General features: G+C 29.2%; 1 long non-coding RNA gene across 1 annotated transcript; it reads left to right on the top strand.

Moving 5' to 3' along the window:
* Positions 1–15419, top strand: LOC107439949 (uncharacterized). Its single transcript, XR_006225215.2, has 3 exons — positions 1–109; positions 11423–11504; positions 15390–15419. It is a non-coding gene; the product is annotated as an uncharacterized lncRNA (long non-coding RNA).
* The last annotated feature ends 481 nt before the right edge of the window (positions 15420–15900 follow it).

The following is a 15900-nucleotide window of genomic DNA, read 5'->3' on the forward strand; positions in this document are numbered from 1 at the left end:
GAGTTAAAAAAAAATTTTTTTAATTTTTAATTTTACGTTCCTTAGGTAGGAGCTTGGTGTAGAGATTTAAAACCCAGTTACGAGATCAAGGTTATGAAGTGGAAAATTGGTAATGTATAAGATTAAACTTTTTTAAAATTTTGTTTATCGTTAAAATTTGGAATTAAATATTATTTCAAAGCTCTTCTAATTTAATCTTTTTATTGTTAGAATATAGGATAAATCTTAGGATAAATCTTTCATTATAAAATCAGCATTTTATTTTATCGAGTAGGAAGCTCTGCTCACTAGCCCCCATGGTGAGCTTTCATCTCCACTCAACAGCATCTAATCTCTTTCCCTTATTTTTCATATTTATTTATTAATTTATTTGTAACTTTTGACATCAAGTCAAGCGTGAGGCTATAAAAAGAAAATCTCGAGAGGGATAAAATTTTGAACAACAATGGATATATATTCATTATTTAAAGCAAAGAAAAAAAAACAAATTGGATAATTCATGAAAAAGCACTTAAACCTGATATTATAACTTTCGAAAAAACTCGTGTTAAGTTTATAATTGAAAACAGTCGTTTACAGTACCTCAAACTTCAACTCCATACTTGCATTTCATCGAAATCGACCAACATACCTGTATTTTAATTACTACCAGTTTAACAGTTAATAATTCTCGAACTAAAATTCCAATCTTAAGTTTTTTTTGATTCTATCAAACTCTTTTTAAATTTTTCTAAAAAAACAAAAATCAAAATTTAGAATTAAAAAAAAAATCGAAAAAAATTCCAAAAAAGAACTTAAAATTGCAATTACTTTCAAATAAATTATAATTTCAAATATAACTCGATTTTATTTTGAATTTTCGTTCGCTTTTTTATTTAATCTTTAGTTTTTGATTATCGTTTTATTTTTGTCAAATATATATTAAGTGATAAAAGTTTGTCTGAATTTTAGAAGTGTAGAGTTTTCGTTTTATTAGCCTTGATTAATGTACTGTGTGAAATTTTTTATATTAAGCTTATTTTTTAATTTTACGATTTTGATTTCCACTTATTTTGGATAATTTAGAGACCACTACTTTCAAGAGCCTAACCTAAGACCTATATATATATATATATATATATATATATATATATATACACTCTATAACAAAAAAATCGACGNTTTTTATTTTTTTTTTTTTTTTTTTTTTTTTTTTTTAAATAAAATGTTTGTTGTTTTTTTTTACTTATTATTTCCCACCCCCTTTTTTTCATATGTCTATATTTTTTCTTTGTTTTATTCTTCATTTTGAACTTATATATATATATATATATATAGCGGCTAAAACCAAATTTGCTTCATTTTAATTTAGATATTCAAACAAACATTTAAAGCTGGAAATAATAAAAAGCAATAAAATAAAAGATATGTGTGTCTGTAGGACAGCACTTCTTCGGGGGGACACACTGCCTACAAACACACTGGGGGCTTTCCGTTGTCAGTGGAAAAACCAAAACTGACAGTGCCTAATAATTCTTAATTATTCAAATAGAAATAATTGAAATATTTAAGAAAAAGTTTTGAATATTTATTGCAAAAACGTAGATGTATAATTGAGTACTTACAAATCGAGAAGAAGTTAAGCGATTATGCCCAACCATGTGATTTAAATCAAATTTAATTTGATTCCTTCAAGCGACGTCATGAGTGTATGTCGACCCTGGTTGGCTTCTGAATTGACAAATAGCACGATTTATCCACTATAAATTATTTTCAATTATTTAAGAAATTAATTATCTAGTTTAACTAACACGTTGCCTACCACAGATCTAGAAATGTGGTGGAGCTGCCCGGGGCAAACGTTCCACTTGCCCACATTAGACGCTTCTGAATATCAACAATATCAGCAAATGGAGTAGATGTTAAAAATAGTTATTGAAGGTTTTGTTTGCATTACATTTTTCTGATTAAAATAAGAGATACAAATTCGCCCGTTTTCCGAAAACCGAAAAACCGTTCCTATGTGTTTACCCGAGCATGCAAGCAATTTTACGCGCATTTGTAAACCTGTTTCTACACAGTTATTTAAAGATAAAAAATCATTATTTTCTCCGAACTGGAACTTCTTGTTGATATTTCTTAACTATGCAAAATACTGTCTACCAGCAAACAAAATGTAAGTTGATCGTCTAATTTCCTCTTCAAAACTGAAGGAGAGGGGTGACCCGAGACAGAAATATGTAATTTATAACCGAACAATAGGAGAACTATAAGGAAATCTAAAGAGGAGGATTAACTTCGGCAATTGTCTTTGGAGAGACGGAATCTGTGACCTTGTTGCTTTTCAGAAGAACAAGAAACGGAGAACACATAATATCCATGCTGAATTCCCGTTCTTGATGAGGTCTCGTGTGTCTTCCATGTTGTTAGATGTAGATTGTCGTCAGGAGAAAAAAAGATAATCTAACAGTATTGGTGGAATGACATAAGATAATTTGTTTTCCTTTTATTTTGTTGTTTTGCCACTGAGTCGGGTCGTTCATTTAATGATAGTCATTATCGGCAGATTTGTTACATTTATGAGATCTATATTGAGTTTTAATGGTATATTCAGTTGAAAAAGTGTAGAATAAAATTTTGTAAATATAGAATCTTTACATTATAAGTAGCTGATAGTTGTGGTTTCGAGCTTTATTTTATTTTAATTAAATTGGGTTTAAAGCTGCATTATCAGATCGTTTATTTAATGATATTTATTGTCAATGGATTTGTTACAATGCGATCTATAATAGGAGTTATTCTATAATTTGAATTTTGATAGTATTTTCGGTTGAAAAATTACAAAATAAATTTTATTTACTTTTATGTGAAGCTGGTAAGACAGATTTTGAGTCTTATTTTATGTTCTGCCCGTCTATGGTGACCAACTGGTCCACCTAAACGAATTCACCGTTTTGCGGTTTCAAGCTTGTTCTTGTTGCCTTCGGCTCCACAGCTCTGAGTACTCGATATTACTATTTTAAGGACAAATGGAAGGGTTAGAAATCTCAATTTACTTTTCGAGGTGTAATGACACTAAAGCCGGAAATAGATATGCAATGTTGCAAATGCCGGGTGGAAATTACTGGAAACATATTGTTTATCATAATTGTCAATAAGTTCAATTACTCAAATTACTTTCATAATTGCAAAATATCAAAATGAGTTTTTTTCTTTTTAGTCTTTTATACGGCTTATAAATATCCCATGGTTTAAATCTTCTATCTTGATAAAAACGTGAATAAAGCAGAAATGAAAGCACAGAAGTTGACATACTGTAGTTTCGGTTTTATAAACAAGAACGTTCCTCCGTATCTAAACAACAAATAATGGTAGAGAAGTAAAGAGACAAACACAACAGAGTGGTTTAGCTAATAGAGATAGCGGAACAAGTTTGAACCACATAATTAAAAAGGGGATAAGAAAAAGGTGTACTGGGATTTGGCGGGAACCCCATGGTGCAACAGATTGAATTAGAATAGACTACTGAATATTGAAAACGGTGGTATACTAGAAAGATCATTAACTAAATTATGAAAATTTTGTCAAAAAATGGAATGCTTCCCAAAAATCAAGTTCAGTAAATGAAAAGTAGTGTTGAATGATTTTATCAGTAGGAAACTCAAACGTGTAACTAGTATTCCAAGTACGTAGAGCGATGGAAGATCGGTTGATGCCCTATTACGATTATTATATTAAGCTGCGTTTTTAATATGCATTAAGTGTGCTAAATGTGTTAATATTCGTATCAAAATACCTACTGTAGATACTGTGGAAAGATATTTTTTACGATCTAGGGAAAGGGATAAGTACTAGAGAAAATTGTTGATTATGATATTTTTGTACTTTGTGTTAACCTCGAGCAATAGCATTATGATAAATGAAACTGAACATAATTAATCTTTATATTGATGGGATGGGCTTCTAAAAAGATGCTTTGCTTCATACATTAACGTTAAGCAACTGGGAAGAGCTACAAATAATATAAAAAAATGGAATAATTTTAGGCCGACTTTTATTACTTTTGCCGACACAATTAATTGTGTCGGTACATGCCTTTCAGTTTCGGGCATGATTTCATTTTGTTGATCAATATCGATTTATTGATTATTTTGCTTTTTTACACACCGTATAAAGAGCGGGTATTCAGTTAGCGTTTAAATACTTTTGGTAATTAGTACTTGCAACCCGAAAAGAAGTGAAGTGATTATACCTAACCCTGCGATTTAATTCTGATTTGATCGGATAACTGTAACAAAATCACCTTCGGTTCACTTGGAGGTAACCTATTATCAACATGGATAGTGTTATTACGTCACTGAATTAGTATTTCTAAAATTATCCGAAACCATACATTATTTCTTATAGTTGTGATTTTTCTAATTTATTTTTATAAAATTAAATAAATTAAAATCCAAGGTAATTGAAATAAATGAAAATTTACATGCTAAAATGAGAAGTTAATGAATAAAACGTACTAGCTGGTTTGTTTTTGGAACCGAAAGAGAGCACCATAGTATTATTGGTGCCAATTATGCTTAGATAATTTTTAGTTAGTGCAGCTGGAATTATGCTAATTAGTGATGTTTTAATTGGCACTAATCATACTAATATAGGTAATACTGCAGACACTGCGGTTATAGGATTTTTTTTTACTGTGCACCGACCAACTTCGACTCCGATTAAACCACAATTAAAATTTCTACCGAATACCAGGAAAGCGCTACGATATCGTCTCTTATAAAAAATTTTGCAACGTTACTCAATTATCAATCCTTATTTGTTAATGTAATCGTAAAAACCTCTATTTTTAGTTTTCTTTTCTATCTATTCTACTGGAAACAGAGTATATATTTTGATTTATATAAGTTTTTCTCTCTAGTTGCATGATTGCTGCATTATTTATTGTTGCAATAATTATTAATTTAATTGTTGATTCAATCATAAAACTTCTAGTCTCTTAGTTTTCTACCCTAACTATTCCACTGGAAAGTTGATAACTTGATAAGTATAGGTTTTTCTCTCTAGTTGTATGCTATACAAATACACTTGACCTTAATTAGTAGTCATAATAAAAACATAGTCCGAAATTGTTCTCAGGTCATCTGATTTTTTTGCTGTTAATGGGGACACGTCCAACTGGATAAGTTTTAAGTGTTGGGTACTGAGGAACATCCTTTTCAGTTGCCGCCAAAGAGATTGTATGGGATACCAAACTGTTGATGTACTGCGTAAAAACCACTTTTTCAGGTACATCCTGGTTTTAGAGAGAGAGTTTTTTTTATTAGATCTGTCTCAAAAAAATCTACTAATTAGATCAGAGATTATATTTTCAATTTAATGAATTTAATGTGATTTACATGCTTTTGGAATATATTGTAAGAAGCTTTTTTAAATGATTAATATTTCAAACTACCCTAAATGATAAGATTAAAATAATTGTAAATTATTAAATTTAAACAAAAAAAAAACTTCTTTTCATTTATCTTTTTAAACAATTTCTACTCTTATCGTCGTAGTTAAGCAGTAATTTACCATAAAAAAAGATTTTGCTGATGTTATTATTACAATAATACGATATTATTTATTTGTTTTATTAGCTCGTTATATATTACTTTGTTATGTGGTTTCAGATATTGATGTTCAATATCGATAACATTGTTTTATTTTCTTAACCTTTACTCGATAATATGCTGCGAGTACTCAATTGAGGTTGTTAAAATATATCATTATCATTTCAAGGAAAGATAGTTTTAAAGTTGTACTATTTGAAGATATTGAATATATGTTTTCTGATATTGACCTCAAGTAGTTTCAGCCAACATACGGAACATTTTTTTAAATATAAATTATCACTATTACTTACAGTTCAAATTTTTTGTATGTTTCAGTAATTGGTGGAACGAAATAAAATATTTTTTGTCTAGATCTTTCAAAGATAACTTCTTTTAAAAAATTTCCACCGCTCGTATAATATATAATAAGTGCTCATTCTAATTAAATTACGATGCCGAGCTTAAAAACTGCATTATTTTATAGCGGGTTGTAAGACAATGAATTCTAAAATTTTCTCATTCTAATTTCATTTTTGCGGAATGCAAATGTTTCTGAAAGACCGGATTTAACACTTAGATTAAGGTTCCGCTGAAATGAGGAGTATAGTCTTTGGAATGCCATATTTCTCCAAAATTTAAAAAATACCCAAGTTATAAAATTCTAAACCAATGTTTTAGTAAATTTATAAGGAAATTATTAAGTAATTGAAAATGAATGGTTCCCAAGAAAATAATGTTCTTAATAGAAGAACCGTTTATGCTTAATTTTCACAAAAATGACGACTGAATCGCCATCTGTTACCTTTTGAGGATTACTAAGTTTTGACAAATCAATAACATTGAAAAATCGGTTCTCCTTGAGAGTTATTACACAGTGAAGAAATATCAGGCTTGAAAAAAAATAGTTTCTCTTTGACTGGAAAACTCCTTTTTTCGCAGAACCAGCTTTCATATTTAAATATCATTCTTTTTTCTGATCTTCAGTTTTTAAATCAAAAATAGGGTCAGTTTCTCGACAAGCCCTCTCCAAACTGTTCTGACGATGCCATTCGAAAACAAACTGAAAAGTTTAATCGGTTTTTATCTTATGAAAAGAGGGGATATATTTGTTTTGTCACTTTTTGTCAAAAATAAACGAATTTGTGTAAAATTCAATGTTTTGAAAACAAACTTTTCATTTTAATGCAAAATATTTTCCAACGGTGCACTTGCAAATATTTTTTGTCTTTTTTCCAGCAAAATATGTAAAATATATATTAAAAATTGATAATTTGAATGGTGCATTTAAAGTGGAAAGATAAAACACATTCAGTAGGAATGTTTCATAAGTGTATAAAAATCGTGAATTGTATTTTATCATTCTTTAAGATTTCAACTTTTTGTAATTTAATTTCTTTTGTAATGTACAGTTAATGTAATCTTGAATGTCATTTTCCTCTATAAGTGAGAAGATATTATTATTTTTAATCCTTAATATTATTTTGACTTTCTTCTTAAAAAAAAGAACGTATTATTTATAATAAAAACGGTATTGTTAAATTTTTTAGGGACTATTTTATTGTTGTATAAAACTTTTTAAATTTCGACATAACAAGTAATAGTTCATAATTAATTAAAAAATTTTATATCTAAGAATTTAAAAATTATTTTGAATATAAAGAAAATTACTATCAGCATTTTTATTTTTTGTTTTGTTTCTCACTTCATGTGTTTTGAAATTGTTATTGATAAAAGTTTTTATGATAAGAGGTAGTCATAAATTATTTGACAAAACTAATAGAAAATGGTATAAACAATCTGTCGTAGTCTTTGTAATGCCTTAAGGTTTATTTTTTCCAGTATAGTCTTTTTTACCCTGATTATGCAGTTACAGTTATTGCTCACATGATACCAAAATCCATTTATCATACAATATCCTCTAATCTTTTTGCAGGTCAAGAAACGTGACTTTAACATTTCAATCCCCTTGTTTACACATTATCATACAAATCGATTTCCTGTATTATTAGTGAGAGTCGTGACTATCTAAATCGATCTTCACGAACTAGTTAATACTACATCTTATTAATAAACTGAAGATCAGAGTTGGGCTTGAAAGGATTAATGCTGGGGAATTACAATTTCAAAATAGAAAAAAATCTTATTTCTTTTAAATAAAAAGAGATTTTATCAAGTGCATTTAAAAAGTACTAAAATGATTACTTGTTTGGATATTCTATCTCATATTGTAATAAAGCAAATAATACTAAAAACGTGTATGTAAATGTCTGGCAAAAATAAAATCTTTTCAAGTTGAAGGCTTAGTCACGATTTAAATCATTTATAACATTAAATGTCATGTTAGTAGTTTAATGATGTGTTCGTGAACTTTTAAGATTCGTTTCTGTAACGTGATAATCTATGTAAATTTATCGTAACGAGGTTTTAATTTTAAATTAATTTAATATTATTATATAAGACACTGTACTCAGTTGTAGATTAAGAAAAGACCATTGCTGTATTGGATTTAAGTAATCATCCGCGATTGTATATAGTTCCGTTTTATTTCATTATCCGATTATACGAGGTTTGTAAATTAAATAGTGGAAACTTAACCTTGAAACTCACAAAAGGGTGCGCATTCGTAAATAGGGTATGGGTGCGGTGAGGTGGCGCTGTTGTCGATGTGTAGAGTGCAAAAAACAGTCGATTTGCTTAGAAGGGTAGTTGTTGCGTGGCGTTAAAGTGAGGAGTTTCGTTTCCATCGCTCTAAAGCATGTTGTGAAAAGGCTTAATGACGAAAAAAGACGAGATGCTTGAATCCATTGTGCTACTGTCCTATATGGTAAAGCATTTGCTCCAAAGGCTTCCACTAATCCTCGATAGCATTCTGTTGCATTTTTGCCACGGGCAACCTCGATTGTAAGCCACGACCGCTGATCACCTTTTGAAAACATGCTTTAGAGCGATGGAAATGAAACTCCTCACTTTAACGCCACACAACAACTACCCTTCTAAGCTAATCGACTTTTTTTGCACTCTACACATCGACAACAGCCCCACCTCACAGCTCCCATATCTAATTTGCGCATGCCCGTCCTTCTGTGAGTTTAAAGGTTAAGTTGCCACTATTTAATTTACAACCCTCGTATACGTATGCTTTCAAAACAATATAAAAGTTTTTAAAAGTTGAAAAACGTCAGACAGAAATTTAATTCTTGCTATCTTTTACGATATGTTGATATGATGATGTTGATATACCTTTGCGATGGAAGCTTGGCATCCATTTGGCGAGAATTTAGATGAAAAAAGGCTCTCTCCATGGGAGTAATGGTTTTTTCTTAACATGCAACTGAGTATAATGCATAGATTGTTAAAAAAGCGAGAATTTTTTTTCGCGTTGGTAAAAAGGAGCTGATAACTCATTGATTCAACAGAAAATTTGTCGTTATGCTTTGGTTAATTATACCGTTTAGGTTTAGTTGATCCTAGAATAAAATTTTTATAGTTATATATCTATTAAACGCGTTTTTTTTTAAAAAAATTTTCAATGATTGGGGCATTGAAAAAGAATAGGAACGAGAAAAATTTAAAAAAAGAAATCAGTAACATCGAAACGCTCATGAGATAACCGAAGGTTGTCGTGCTTGAGTTCGATTGCTTACCAATATCTCGATAATTGCACTAAAATTTATAATTGTGGGAGCAAGGAAATTCTATGAACTATTTTTTCCACACGCAATTACAGAGTAGCATTAAAATATATATAAATAAAATCGTAATTTATATAAATTGAATGAAATGTTTATAAATCGAAGGTTCCACAGAATGAGTATATGTTGCTCATTTTCGAAATTTCCTTTTAAAAAGAATAACATCATACATAATGAGTAAGAATAAAAAAAATAAGTATATAAGCAAGCTCAAATTGCAAAGTGAGCTGAAACAAGCTGCAAAAGCAGTTTCCGGGGTAGGCGAGGGAAGCGATAAAAGGTTGGGGCACACGATTAATATGAAATATGTTTTAATACATATAAGCGTGAGCCGTGATGGCTCAGGTGATAGAACGTTTGCCTTCCGATGAGGTGAACCGCGTTCGATTCCCAGTGATTGCTGGTCGATACGCATTCCGCATCCAGCTTGCACCGACCACAGTGTTGACATAAAATATCCTCAGTGATAGACGGATCATGGGTTAGAGTACCCTGGTCATCAGGCTAACCATGGGAGGTTTACCTGGTTTCCCTTTCCATGTAACGCAAATGCTGGTTAGTTCCATCATAAGTCCTCCACGAAGGCAAATTTCTCCCACTACTTGGTCTAGGAGTTCCCTTGACTTTTGAATTGGGTTCAAAATTACAAGGCTGTGGAATTGAACATTAGTAGTCGTAAACCCAAAATTCAATGACGGTAATAAAATAGTAAAAAAATATAGATATGTGTCTATTTCACAAAGTTGGAAACAACTATAATTGACAAAACTCATACTTATTTTTTAAATGCCTCGACATTCTGAATCTGAAGAAATTGATAACAAATCTAAAACTTTTCTATCACCGTCGTATTTGGCCAATGCATGACATATTTTATATAAATCATGTTACTCAAATCTAAATGTACATTTTTAAAAAAAATCATATATATTAAAATGCACATTTAGATTTAGGATTGAGTAAAATGCAGAAAAAGTACACATATTAAACAACCCCTTTAAATTACGGTAGTTTCATTTTTGCCATTAAGTACCTTACAAACTCTTTTTGTATAATCAATTTCTATTTGAATAATTTAAAAGAACAACTGAAAAACAGGGGAAAAATATTTCACAACAAGCTTTAAAGAACAATGAAAAGCAATAAATCCTTATTTATTTTCTTCAAAAAAATTATTTTAAATCTTGAAAACAATTCTGAATTACGAATGGTATCATGCCGGTACTAAATTCTCATTATTTAACAGCCCTCGATTTATTTAATTTGTTTGCTGAATTTGTAGTCATATTACTTTCATTAAATGAAATTTTTTTTTTTCAAGACAGAAAATGATTTAAGGATTTAACTATAACGTAGTTACGTAACGTAACTACGTTATCGATAACGTAATGTTAACGTAGCAAAAGTTTAGAAATCCGTTTCGGGATTGAGAAAGATAAGAAATTTGAGAATCCCGATAAATCTCCAAACTATTAAATATTATATATGCGAAAAATGACATTTTGTTTAATTTATATGTTATATTATTTAATCACAAGCAGACTACATACTTTTTTTTGTCGCGCTTCAGTTTAATACGTTCGCTTGCAATCGAGCTTGCTACGCTTGCTCATTGGATACTTGTTGCTTTTAAGGTTTTGTATAAATAATACATATGCTAAAAATATACAACCTATCCATTATTTAAAAATTTGATTTGTATACTTTTCAGTTTATAAATGCTATAGTTTGATTTATAAATATTTTATTTATATACATTTCATTAAAATTTGGAAATGAATAATTCATAGAATTCCCTATATACGCAATTCTAAATTTAATTTTTCAGAGTCCTAAAAGTTTTAAGTCTTTTATTCTATTATGGACTCGTAAAATCAATAACAAGAAAAGAAACAGTTAGAAAATGAAAAAAAAAATATATATTTCAGCCTTGATCTCTATTTATTCCCGTTTTTTGCAGTTTCATTAGAATACCTCCCTATTCTACATAAATTATGATGCTTACTTGAAGGTAACATTAGAAATAACAAAATTACATTAGAAATAAGAAACACATTAGAAATAACTATAATGATATCTGGGGAAGTTATAAAGAATACGATTTTGTTGCAGTTTGTCTGTTTTTATAAGCCGTTTACTATTAACTTTTCATTTTAGCACAACTTATAATTCAGATTGTTTCTGGTTTTCGATGACAACGTCAGAAAAGAAATTTCATCGGTTTTGTGACAATACATGCGTGAGTATATTAGATAATATATTTATTTTTCTTACAAGGTTGAATTATTGAATTATAAGCTGGCATAACCGACCCTTGCCTACAATTACAGTCTAAACAAAGAGATTTATAGAAATAATTACAAAAATGAGCATTACCTTAAAAGAGTGATCCACTTCCCTGTTTACGTGAGTGAAACGCCAGAAGTAAAAACTCCATAACTGGAAATAACTCACACACACACTCTCTCGTATATTTTTCTAAAAACGTCACCCCTGTTCATGAACCCGACACATAAACCGATTTGACGAACTGATGGGTGACATACATCGCATTAAAATATGGATGAATAATTGACTACTTTAAAAAAAATACACTGTATGTGAAATTTGGTAGAAAGTGGTGGGATGGGACAGTCTTATGAACATTTGTTGCGGTTGAACAATAATGAAGATCGTTTTGTTTTATTTGATTGCTGTAAATAAAACCGTTAACTCAGCTTATTTCAGTTTGTTGTTTTTTTTTAATGGTTATTAAAAATTAAATTTGAGTTTTTACTTTTTTTTATCGTGATTTTCGCTCTTTGTTATTAATTTTACTTTCGATTTCCAGGCGATTGAAGTGTTTTGAAGAGATTTCGCGTCTTTTATATATTTTCTGCACTTTCTTTCAAAAACACCACATTGTGTTTATGAACCCGACACATAAATGAATTTGACGAACTGATGGTGGACATACATCGCGTTAAAATGTAGATGAATAATTGAATATTTTTTAAAGAAGGAAAAAAAAACATATGCGACAACTGGTAAAAAGTGGTGGGATGGTGGGGCAATTTCATGATTATTTGGTGCGGTTTGCGCAGCAATGAAGTTTCTGATAGGTTTCTATTTTATTTAATTGCTGTAAATTAACTCAACCGATAACTTAAAGTATTTTAGTAAGTTGCTTTTTTTTTCTCGGTTATTACATATTAAATTCGTGAATTATCATTTGCCCATCATGATTTTTGCTCATTGTCATTAACTTTACCTTTTAGTGCCATCAGGGTAATATTGAACTGTGTGGAAAATATTTGATGTCTTTGCTATCTTTTCCGCACTTTTTTTAAAAAACATCGCATCGTGTTCATGAACCCGACGCATAAACCGATTTTACGAACTGTTGAGTGACACACATTGCTTTAAATTATGGATGAATATTTAACCATTTAAAAAAAAAAAGACGAAAACTACGTTGTATGTGAAATCTGGTAAAAAGTGGTTAGATGGGGCAGTTTTATGATCATTTGGTGCGGTTAAGCAGCAATGATATTTGCGACAGTATTTTCTTTCATTTAATTGTTGTAAGTAAACTAAGCCGTTAACTTAGCGTATTTCACTGTTATTACATATGAATTTTATGAATTAACTTTATTCTTCCACGATATTTGTACATTGTCATCAATTTAACCTTTTAATCCCATTGAGCTACAAGGAAGAGATTTAGAGTCATTTCTTTTTCCCGCACTTTCTTTCATAACTCCATTATACCATCGTTTTTATTTTATTTATTTATTTTTGGTAGTTAAATAAGGAACTGCGAAGTAGCGCTTTTGTATCCAAGATGATGCTGGTAGTCAAAGTCAGCTAGTATTAATAATGATAATTAAATATAAATGATATAAAAGAATGGTAAAATCACAGAATATGAAAACGCAAGTGATATCTTTCGTCAATCAATTGCGACCATCTGTTTAGGATGCAAAACTAGTATCATAATAAAATAATATGCTTAGCGCATCATTTATTTTGCTTATCATATTTTAGAATGGCGTTGAACTACGTCACCGGTGTAAATTGCGATAATACACACATTTAAAATATTTCAAATAAAAGTAGTTAAGAACAAAAATTAATAACGTGTAAGTTAGGTACAGACTTTTCATTTGTTAATGAAGTGTTTAGTCCATTCATTAACTGATTTTCAAAACCAAATATTTACTGGTTCATTAAAATTTTATTTAAAAGTTAGTTTCTTTTCTTTGCTAAAAAACCTTAAATAAAATAAAAATATCATTAAAAACTTAAATCAAATCATAAAAATCATTTGACATAGTAGCGGACTTTTGTGTGACAAATTATAGTATATAAACTTTTTTATTTGTTTACGAACTGATTAGTTCAGTTATTAGCTGATTTTCTCAACCAAATATTTACTGTTTTTCCAAAAATTTAATTAAAAAATTAGTTTTTTTTCTTTGCTTATTCTATTGCTATAACAAGAATCACAGACAGTAAAGGATGCTGCGGCGATGAACTATTCATAAAAATATTAAATATCGGCAACTATAGTCAATGACCATTTCCGTTAAAAAAAACACAGGGTCTGAAGAATTGGAAGTTTTTGAAATAAGCAAAATAAAGGTTGTTCCGAAAATTACCCGATGATTTGAAATTGACCAATGGATTGTAAGGTTTACAGAGTTCTGCATATGAAAGCGGTTATTTATTCTTACCGAAATTTATAATTAATTACTAAGTTTCTCAATAGAGGGCATGGCGTTCTGTACTGAAAAAACTGGAGAACAATGTTTTCTGATGCATTCCAGACAATTTGTAGTGAAATATTCGCACGGGGCTGAATTAATTTAGTCCTCCGAATGCTATACGCTGTTGTTGAAAGTCGTAGTTATTACAATGGTTTTATCAGTTAGCAACACCATCTCTTGACGAATTTTGCAACTATTTTTGCGATTTGGTGAGACATTTATTGCTAATACAACAAATTGTACATTTGAATATCTTTTCCTCTGAAATTTTTCAAATAGTCGGTCATTTTTGGGTTACCATAGTCATTTTTGGCTTACCATTTTCCATTCAAATCCTTTTATTTTAAGTGATGAGATTTATAAGGATCTGTAAGTAATTCTATTTATTATAGGGAATGATCCATAAAAAAAGTTACACTCAACTTTAAACTTGCCTGACTTATGCTTCAAAGTTAGCATAGATTATTGATAGGTAAATGCTTTAGTGTGAAGAAGCAGTTTTCGAAAAAAAATATTTTCAAACAGATATAAATTAAATTTAAAAAAAATAAGGAACATTTTATTAAATTTCTCAGATTCCCATTTTCTACTGGATTAAATTGGTTAGTAATTAAAAAGAATAATTGGAATCAGCAATTAAAAATGTATCAAATATATATGATTAAGAAGGGTGCTATGTCTTCGTAAAAAGTTTTTACTTAAAATTAAGAAAACCTCATGAAAATGATTTTACAAATTACATTTATGATACTTGTAAAAAAAGATGGTTAAAATTATTTTGTACCCATTATTAGCTGCAATGGTTTTTAAAAATTATACTTCTTTTACAAAAAAAATCCAAAATTTTCGCATTTAGTCCAAAATACTTTTTTCTTATCAGGGTGAAATTTAATAAGACAAATTTAGACCTCTGTTATCCCATTTAAATAAAATGGAGCTTAAACAAGCTTCATCTTGATTATCTTTTTCCTGATTATGGATATTTAAATGATAATGGGCTACATCAGAACTCGGAAAACTGAATAAGACTCCTGGACCTTAAAAATTGCCAAATTTTCGAAAATAAATTTTGTGTATAAATCGTTAAGAAAATTTCTGTTTGTCATTTGATGTTAAAACTTTTATTATAGAAGTATTTTTAAGCAAATTATAATAATTATATTGGCAAATTTGTGTTAATTTTGCAAAAGTTATTATCCTTAAAAGTATTTAAGAATTATCCCTTCAATCATTTTCGCCAACATCTCGTCAAAGTCATTTTGCTATCTCTTAAATTGGTTTTATATAGTAATTGATAAAAGAGAAATTGACAAAATGCAAATATAATCTGCAAAAAAAAATATTTAAATTTGAACTATTTCTAAATTTATTTTCAGATTTGGCATAAGGAGTTGACGGGATAATACGCAAGTACCAATTTTATACTCAATAATTTTTTTCCTAATTTCTCATCGCAACTCTATTTTCCATTAATTTTCTTGAAAGTTTTATTTACAAATGGATTTAAAAGATCGCTAGGGATTGTTCTGTTAGATAGTCTTAAAGTGTTAGTCTTAGTTTAAGTAATTGAAATTTTTCGTGCGATTTTTCAGAAAAAATACCTCAAGGGTAATTTTTTTGCTTTTTCTGTTTAAACTGATGTTTTTTTATTTATTTATTTTCATGTTAAACAGCTTTAAATAAAATTTGAACATTTTTTTTGACATTTAAGACACGAAGTATAAATTTAGTCCTTTTTCACTGCTGCATATTTTTGTACAATTTTTTAGGAAACATCCAAAAAAATTTTTTTTGAAAAATTGTAATTAAGTTAATATTGGTTTAATAAATTTAGTATATTGGTTTAATATAATTTATCTTCAGTTTAGAGATCTTGTGTTTCCTTCA

Source organism: Parasteatoda tepidariorum, chromosome 3 (assembly GCF_043381705.1).
Source record: "Parasteatoda tepidariorum isolate YZ-2023 chromosome 3, CAS_Ptep_4.0, whole genome shotgun sequence".
Lineage (NCBI taxonomy): Eukaryota > Metazoa > Arthropoda > Arachnida > Araneae > Theridiidae > Parasteatoda > Parasteatoda tepidariorum.